The sequence below is a fragment of the Carettochelys insculpta genome, chromosome 5 (assembly GCF_033958435.1).
Source record: "Carettochelys insculpta isolate YL-2023 chromosome 5, ASM3395843v1, whole genome shotgun sequence".
NCBI lineage: Eukaryota > Metazoa > Chordata > Testudines > Carettochelyidae > Carettochelys > Carettochelys insculpta.
The window spans coordinates 103,447,138-103,455,953 of record NC_134141.1 but is presented as its reverse complement, the minus strand read 5'-3'; the positions used below and the strand labels follow the sequence as shown (position 1 = coordinate 103,455,953).

Genomic DNA, 8,816 nt, shown 5'->3' with positions numbered 1-8,816 from the left:
TCTGTAGACTAGCACCACACCAATCTACTATATCATCTACCCACTCTCTGTGGGGTCTGCCTCTCCTATTGAAACCATCCCTTATGCCAAATATATGCTGCCTATTCCAAGGTTGGAAGGTCCCTCCTGGAGGTAACCACCCCATCGCAGGCAGATTTCAGCTATATGCAGTTGACTTCCAAGGGGGAGGAGTCATGTAGAAAGCTCAGAGCCAGAAGATGAGGTATCTAAACACAAATTTAACTGAGGGCTCACCTTAGGTAAGTTACTTCTCTCTCAAGTCCCAGATTTCCTGCCTGTAAAAGTGGGAGAATGGGAAAGTTAGATAAAAGATGCTATACAAGTCCAAATGAGGAGTGAAAATAGCATTTCTTACAAGTACTGTCTTATTACAACTCAGGTTCCTGCCAGCTCTTTAAATAGTTCCCTGCAGGTCTTTGCCACAGCTCAGCCAGCTCTAGCCAGAGCTGCGCACCAGGGCTCACCCACTTATTTTCACCTCTGGCCCATACTACTGTTATTTTAGTATCCCCAAGGTCCTTTTGAAAGCTTTTTTTTCCCCTGGCTGCCTGTCAGTCAGGGAAGAACTTTAGGAAAGCCATAGAATTGAGATACGTTTCTGCAGCCGACAGCTCTGTAATGATTCTTTTAGCTCCAAGATCCTCACCAGTGGAAATTATGTGGAGGAATAAGCCCTCCTTCAGCTGAGGGGAAGCCCATAACATAGAGAAGCAGACACCAGCAAGTAACTGGAAATTAACTCCCCACGCGTCTAGGTGAGACTCCACCAACAGCCGGAATGAGGAAGCTGTCTTTATCGGTGAGGGCAGGATAGGCCTTCACTCGTACTTAGCTGTAGGCATGATGTATCACCTTTATTAAGGTATTACATAGAAAGAAACCTCTACCATAATGGAGACATCTTTGTCCCTGTGTTTTCACCCATACCAAGGCAGCTGACTGTGTGCATAGGAGCAGTAACTTCCAATCTTGGGAAATAATAAAGATGGCTTACATGAACTACGCACCAATGCAAATGCAAACATCTGTGGCAGGGTTAGACTGGCATTTACAGTCATGTTAGTTAATGACTTATTGGCAGTCAGCTCAAGTTGTAACAAGGCCACACACTGTAAGCTAGACATATCCTTAGTGCACAAATATCAATTGAACTCTGGCTGTGCCTGCACAATGAGCTAGGGGTCTAAGTCCTGTGCCCTGACATGTTTTGTACTCATGCTGGCGCCCACTGAGTTAACACAAGTATAAATAGCACTATAGCCACAGAAGCATGGCTGAGCTGTACCAAGTATGGACCCATTCATTTTAGAAGAGTTTTTAACTCAGTATGATTCAGCATTGCCTCTGCTGCTACTATCAGTGCTATTGTGGACACCCTGCTTTTTACGTGCTATATACGTACTAGCTCAGTGACAGGTAGTGTGCATATGTATACACAAGCAAGGGAATCACATCTCTATCTTGTAGTGCAGGCACAAGCAAAGATACATCCTGCTTCAAAATATAGGCCGTCGTCAGCTGAGCCAAGGGGCATCTGAGAAATACATAGGAACAATTTCAGATTACATCCTAGAGCATGACAATTCAGAAACACTACCCTGTGCTTTTTACTAGGTTGTCATCAATTACAGACTCTTAGCAGCTAGAAACAGGAATATGTTTCTTTACTAAGAGCTGTTTCCATCACATACAAATTCTGGATTAAAGCTCTGGGCTTGATCTTGACTTTGGTTTTTGTTGAATAAAATCAAGAGCACTGAAGAATGTTATCTAAAGAATGACAAGTAGCATGGGGCTGTAAGAATAATATTGTAGGCAGGGCTAATTTGAGATCTGCAAACAGAAGCTCTTTGGGGTGAAGGCTTTTTGTTATGTACTTGTACAACATCCAGCACAGTGTGGTGTAAGGGGATTGCCAGTTACCACACATGCACTTCCTTCTGGCTGTGAATACTCCTGGCTGGGAATTAGCTTTCACCCTGTCTGGTGCCTGTTTTCCATCAGGTGCTCACTCTGTGGCCCCTGTGTACTTCAGGGTGCTCCCTTTTAATGACTCAGCCCTCTAACTAGGTAACACTAGTTCCCCCACACCTTCCACTTCCAGGAGGAACAAACTGTCCATATGCTTTTTCAAGTCCCCAGGTCCTGTGCCATTTTACCCAGATGTTGGCAAGGAAACCTAGGTTTGTCTGGTACTCTGTTTTAGCCAGGGAGCCTATAACTAACACTCCAGGTCTGCTCAGCCTCACACCTTGTTGCTGTTTCCCCTGGCCTCCTTCCTACCCCCTTCTTCCTGGTTTTTTTTGCCTACCTCTGATCAAGGGAAAGTCCTCTGCTGCCCATGGCTGCTTCACCCTTCTCAGCCTCTTACTAGACTGCCCAGCTCAGGACAGGTCTCTAGATCTTGTTTGCCTCCTTGTCCTTTGCCCACTCCCTTTTCTTCTAGGGAATGATTGCAGGCATCCTCTCTTTTAAAGTCCTAGCCCAGCTCCCCCCAAAAGTGGGCATCATCTCCCATTAAGTTGTATTCAGATCTGGTTCTATTTCAGGTGCAGAATAGAAGGGTAATTGGCCTCTCCTGGCTCACATTTTTTTCTGCTCAGGGCTTGTCCTGCTGGGTTGATATTTCATCATGAGGGTCCTGACGTTCAGCTGGCATCCTCAGGTGCCATCCCAATGTAAATAATATACCACTGAGTCTTGGCCACGAAATGTTTGTTGTAGATTCCATTTTCACAGGTGCAGGCCGAACCTTTCTCATCTGGCGCTCTCTTGTCCAGCAACATCCGTAATGCAGCATTAGTTAGACAGGCGACCACTTTTTTGTGAGTGTGGCCAAGTTTCCTGTGGTCCCATAAAATTTGTTTACAGCCACCAGTCCTGGCTCTCGGTGTTCTGTGCTGTTATTTGACTGTAATTTACCCCTAATTGTCTTCTAAGAGCCCAGCAAGTAGTGGAAGTGTTGGTAATGCGCTAGAAAATATTGACCTCCCGTGGTCTGGCAAATTCTCTCATTCAGCACTAGTCAGGTCCTGAGGGTGCTGGAGTAGAGAGGTTCAGCCTATACTTTTATTCATGATGAATTTTACACTGTTGAGCAGCATACCCAGTGGAGACTAGATTGAAAGATCATATCTGTCTTATTACTCCAGATGCCACATATGAAATATTTTTTCCCAGCAGAGTTACTGGTAGCATTTGCATTTGTGTGTGAAATGCCCCATTATGTGTGATGTGAATGGAGCACTCAGGAGAGTGGGAAAATGTGGCTTGCAGTCTGCTTGCCCTTTTCTTTTATAAAACCTGAAGCCACAGGAAGGTGCTGAGGGAAGTAGGAGGCAACTTGAATACTAGGATCCTAAATCTCCACAGGCACCAGCTGGCCTGATAGAACTCAGTTGTCTCTGTAAGAAGTCACAACACCTGGTGCAGGTCCCCTCATTTTATCCATATGCCATAAACCACTGTTTCTTAAATTATGTTCCATAGAACACTCATGCCATGAACAACTCTCAGGTGTACCACGAGTGTTGGGAAAAATACACTGATGGTCTATATCTTCTGTTATTAAAACCAGATAAAATGTTACTTCATCATTGCTATGATACCTGATAAAATTACTTCGTTTTGGTTTTGCTGTATATGTTGCTGTTTGATGGGGTTTCGTTGTGTGCGCGTCTTGTCCAACAATTTTTAAAGAAATTTGCATAGGTGTTCCACATCAAAAAATATTATTATTTGGTATTCTGTGGTCTCATAGGCTGTGTCTACAGTAGAAGCAGCTGTTGACAGAAGTTACTGTCAGAGAAATCTTGACAGGACCTCTTTTGACAGATGGCTGCTACACACAACTTGCTCTGTTAACAGTGTTATGTCTCAAATTTTTGAGGGACAACTCTGTCGAGGCAAAAGCACAGTTCTGTTGAGACTCCGTTGACAGAACTCTCCAGTGTAGACACAGCCAAAATGTTTAAGGCAGACTGACAAACTATTTTGCAGTTTGGTGCAACTCTCAGCCTCTGCTTGGGAGAAGTTTGGACCAGAGTAGCCTGTGGTGGTACAAATTAGAAAGAAGAGCCATTTGGGGAATGTTGCACAGCACTTGCCTAAACTATGTCCTCGATGGATATCATAGCATATGTTCCCCTCCCATGTTAAAACCCCCAAAGAAGATGACGACTTAGCTTCTGCATTGCATGGTGCTTGGGGAACAGCTGTTCCATGTAATCTTTTCTTCAGGATTGATGATATGGCAGTGATGCTGAATAGACTGCCTTGTGGCTAAAATATCACATATAGGTCACAAAAACAACAAGAAATCCTGTGGCACCTTATAGACATATATTTTGGAGCATGGGCTTTCATGGGCAAAGACCCACTTCATCAGATGACTCATGCATCTGATGAAGTGGGTCTTTGCCCACGAAAGCTCATCCTCTAAAATATCTGTTAGTCTATAAGGTACCACAGGATTTCTTGCTGTTTTTGAAGTTACAGACTAACTCGACTACCCCTCTTATACATATAGATCACAGATTCACAAATGGAGTGCTATGGCTTTCATGCCTGTGATTGCTTTTCCCTGTTGTCTCCTGGTGTCCCACTAGCATCACATTGGTATTATTACCATCCCAAAATGTTCAAAAATCATGAGTCACCCTCACCAAAAATCATGAGAGTAAGTAAAAGTAATATATTTAATATTCTTTTTATTTGCTGTCTGATTTTTCTGAGTTTTTAGGGTGCACTGGGGTTGTGTTTTAATGTTTTTTCCCACAGCCACAGGAGCTAGAGCCTGTTTTTCCGTAAGACTGAAAGTTGAAATCATCACATATCCATTTGACTCAAGGAGCTGGAGCTTGAAAGAAAGCAATACTTATCATGAGACTTGTGACAAAACCATGAGAGATGACAGCACTGCTTTGGCTACTCCTCCCTGGCAATGTGATTCTCCCAACTCTTGCAATTTCCTTCACGGCACAGTATTAGTTTATGAGCTTCCTTTGGCTGCTGTTCCTTTGGCTGCTTTCCTGAGGGAAAAGAGAGGGAGAGAGAGAGAGTGAGAGAGAGAGAGAGAGAGAAGAGGAAAACAGGAAATGCGAGCAGAGTTGAGAGAGAGCCACAGAAAGGCATAAGCCAGGAAAAAGGATAAAGGAATCAGCAAAATCAGACTAAAGAATAAGAAAATTGTAGAAGAAAGTCCTACAGGGAATAACTCAGCTGAAAGCTGGTAGGTGTTTGTGTAAGAATGTTATTTTTATTCATTTTCTTTATTTTGTTTTGTAAGGGATAGGCATTTTAGAATAGCATCCCAGATTTCGGACACTCTTTGTTATGATTTGGCTTTTCTTTATTCTCTCTTCAGCTGCAGTTTCTTTATTTCTGTCATCATGTCTCTGTTTCTTTTCTTTTCTTTAATTCTTTTGCTGTCATTCCCACACTTTCATGCCTGACAGTCTTTGAGTCAGGCCTGTAAAGGTAGGGAAGGATTGGTATAAGCAATGTTGCTGTTAAAGGACTCTTGCCATAGCCATTGGGAGCAGGAGGTAGCATGGATTGATGGGGATGATCCTGAAGGAGTTGGTGAGTTGTTCACTGTACCTGCATATCTTCCTGTAAACTAACCTCAATCACATGAATTGCATTTGCAGTATCAGGTCTTAAGAGACATGAACAGAGGCTCCTTAAATTTGAGCAACCAGGCTGAAAAAGAGAGCAAACATTTTAAAGAGCAGTGGAAAGTTGGAACCTGAATTCCTAGCCGGTTTAGAAAGGCATGCCTATACAGAAACCAATAGAGTTACACTGATTAACCCAACTGAACATCTGGCTCTCAGGGTGTTGAACTGTTCAGAAGAAAAATGTATGGGACTAAAGATAAGGAAAAGAATAGCTGGCAAGTAGTCAGTTAGCCTTATGTTTATTTCTGATTTTAGTGCAGATGTGAAAAATACACTTATTCAAACATGTACATTCTTCTGTTTATTGAACTCTGGAAAATATTTTTAAACCTCACAGTTTAGTAAAATAGTTTATTTATGGATTTGACGTGCTACAGGTAAAATTTAGCTGTACAGCTTCTTTTGAAGGAAAATATGTGTAGACACTCCACAGACCCTTTTTTTTTTTGAAATAGCAGTCCTCATGGGGCCTTATATTTTGATTCTGGGCCCATTCTTTCGAAAGAATGGGGGGCTGTGTGGATGCTCTCTTTAGAAAGCACATATCACTCTTCTGATCCACCCTTTTGTGTATGGACGCACTCTTTCCAAAGAAGTTCATTCGCAAGAGATCTTCCAGAAGGGCTTCTTTCGAAAGATCTCTTTAGTGTAGATATAGTCCTAGTGTAAGAGATTCTGTGACCTTTCTAGGCAGCTTGTTCTATTGTCATGCTGTTCTTACAGTTAGGAAGTTTTCCTTATCTGGTTACATCTAGGACGTCACAGTCAATAGAACAGAAGTGCAAGCAAATGCAGCTGTGCTCTCTGTCTCTTACCTGCCCATACTACTTGAAAGGTGGCTTGTAATAGAGTTGGAATCTATCAGATAAGTCAACTTGTTTCACATTTGGTGTGCCCCAGTGACTTGTTTAATTGAGGTTAGTATGTATAAGGGCTGTCGGATTGACCCCTCTGGTTGGAGAAAAAGGCCAGATAATTTCTGCTTTCTCATTTCAATGAGTGTGATGTAGGTGAGTGAGATCCTGTAAATTGCGGAGTGTGCTAGCTGCATAAGTTGCTAGGAGTGCTGATGTGCTTAAAGTTAAGCATGTACTTAATCGGAGTCAGGGCATCACAGTATCAAACCCGTATGGCCATGTCTACGCTAACCAAAAACTTCGAAATGGCCATGCAAATGGCCATTTCGAAGTTTACTAATGAAGCGCTGAAATACATATTCAGCGCTTCATTAGCATGCGGGCGGCTGTGACACTTCAAAATTGATGCAGCTCGCCGCTGCGCAGCTCGTCCAGACAGGGCTCCTTTTCAAAAGGACCCCGCCCGCTTCGAAGTCCCCTTATTCTGATGAGCAGATGGGAATTTGCATGGCCATTTCGAAGTTTTTAACTAGTGTAGACATAGCCATATTGAGCAGCCATCAGTTTGCCTCACTAACAGCAAAAATTAATTTAGGTTTATCCTTCAAATCACTACAAGACTCCAGTCTTAATTTTCTTCAAACTGATACTAATATAAACTCTACTCTTTGAACTCATGAAATAAAATCCATTACACCGAATATTGTCAAGGTTTAATGTTACTTACTTTGAAAGAATTCTGCTTGGGTTAGTACTATACTTATGCAGCACAGACTATCCATTTGTCTATCAGAAAGGGCCCAATTCTGTAATTTTTAATTGTGCAAAACTCACATGAATATTTTTCCACTGATTTCCCTTAAATTAGATCAGCTGGGAAAAAATTCTCAATGTTTACAGTGCAAAGAAACTAGTTTACTATAAGCAGGTCTCACAGTAGTCCTTTGGTTATCTATAAGTTCAGTGAATACTAACATACTATGTTTTATATGGATGGAGATTAATTATTTGGCCTAACAATACAAAAAATATACTCCATATGACAAATTAATATATCCCTGAATAATTTTCAACAAATAAAAAAGCTGGAATGCTCATTCCTTTTACCCAATTTAATTACCAGTCTCATATAACTAGTTTCTGTGTTCACTTTAGCAGAAGTGCAGAGAAACTGGTAACCCCCCCTCCCTTTTTTCCTTCCCTCCTTTGTGCTCCTCGCTCCTTCCCATCCCCTGTATAAACTCTAAATTCTAATCTACTTTAATCTTTGAAAGAAGTGGATTTTACCCACCAAAGGTCATGACCTGATAAATTTGCTAATCTTTAAGGTGCTACAGGACTGCATCTTATCATTGAAGTGATTGTTTGTTGTAGAGTCTATAAAGATAACTGATGTTCGTAAGTGGGCGAGTCCACTGAATAAGTTTGTACTTGTAAGAATATTTTACAGTGGGTAAGGGAGTGGTTATTCTTGCATGCCTGATTTAGTGTGAGAAATTAAACCAAAATTGCTTCTGTCTGAATCGTCTGAAAGTGAAAAATTGTGTAGCGCAGTTCAAAGAGCATGGAGAGTAACCCGAATATCCTAGTCAGCATTCTCTCACAAGGAAACAAGTTCCAATATCCAGGGCTGTGTGGCCTATTGTGAGCACGCATGAGCTCCTCTACTTATCTACATTTATTTTACTGTAATTATTTTACAAAGTAACCCATGTAGTTTCACATCTCACTTTTCAGATTCTGTTCTACCTGGGGAGTCAGCCCGAGCAAGCTATAGTCATCAGTTCCTTGAGTCTTGGACAGATCTGAGAACAGTGGATTTATACTGTCTGGCTATGCATCCAGAAAGACTTATTAGCGTGCTTTAATCTTCTAATTCAGACATATGTGTAGTTGTTTTAGAGAGGTTTCCATGCCTGTTAATATAGACATATCCATACACAATATGATTTAAATACAAATTTAACGTTTAATGTCTTGTGGTGATACAGAAACAAATGTGGTTGCTATCTGTTTGCCTGTGCTGGAATTAGATGAGGAACAGGTCATGTCCTGCTATAACATGCTGCACTTCAGGGTGGGAGTTGTGTACTTCAGTCAGTAACATACATTGGAATGCCATACTGATTCATGCTGTGGTTTCTTCTCTCTGATGAGGGTTTATTTTACTGTCACTAATTCTCCTTCACTTGCAGGAAGTTAACACCCTGTTTCTTTATTTCTAATTAAATGAATAAATCCAGTCCCAACACAAATA

General features: G+C 41.6%; 1 protein-coding gene across 2 annotated transcripts in view; it reads left to right on the top strand.

Annotated features, from left to right (window-relative positions):
* Window positions 1-5,140: 5,140 nt before the first annotated feature.
* Window positions 5,141-8,816, top strand: part of OSMR (oncostatin M receptor) — a 48,688-nt gene continuing 45,012 nt past the window's right edge. For both annotated transcript variants that reach the window (XM_074995629.1, XM_074995628.1), the window contains exon 1: window positions 5,141-5,251. The gene's annotated coding sequence lies outside the window, so the exon portion shown is untranslated. The remainder of the gene's footprint in view (window positions 5,252-8,816) is intronic.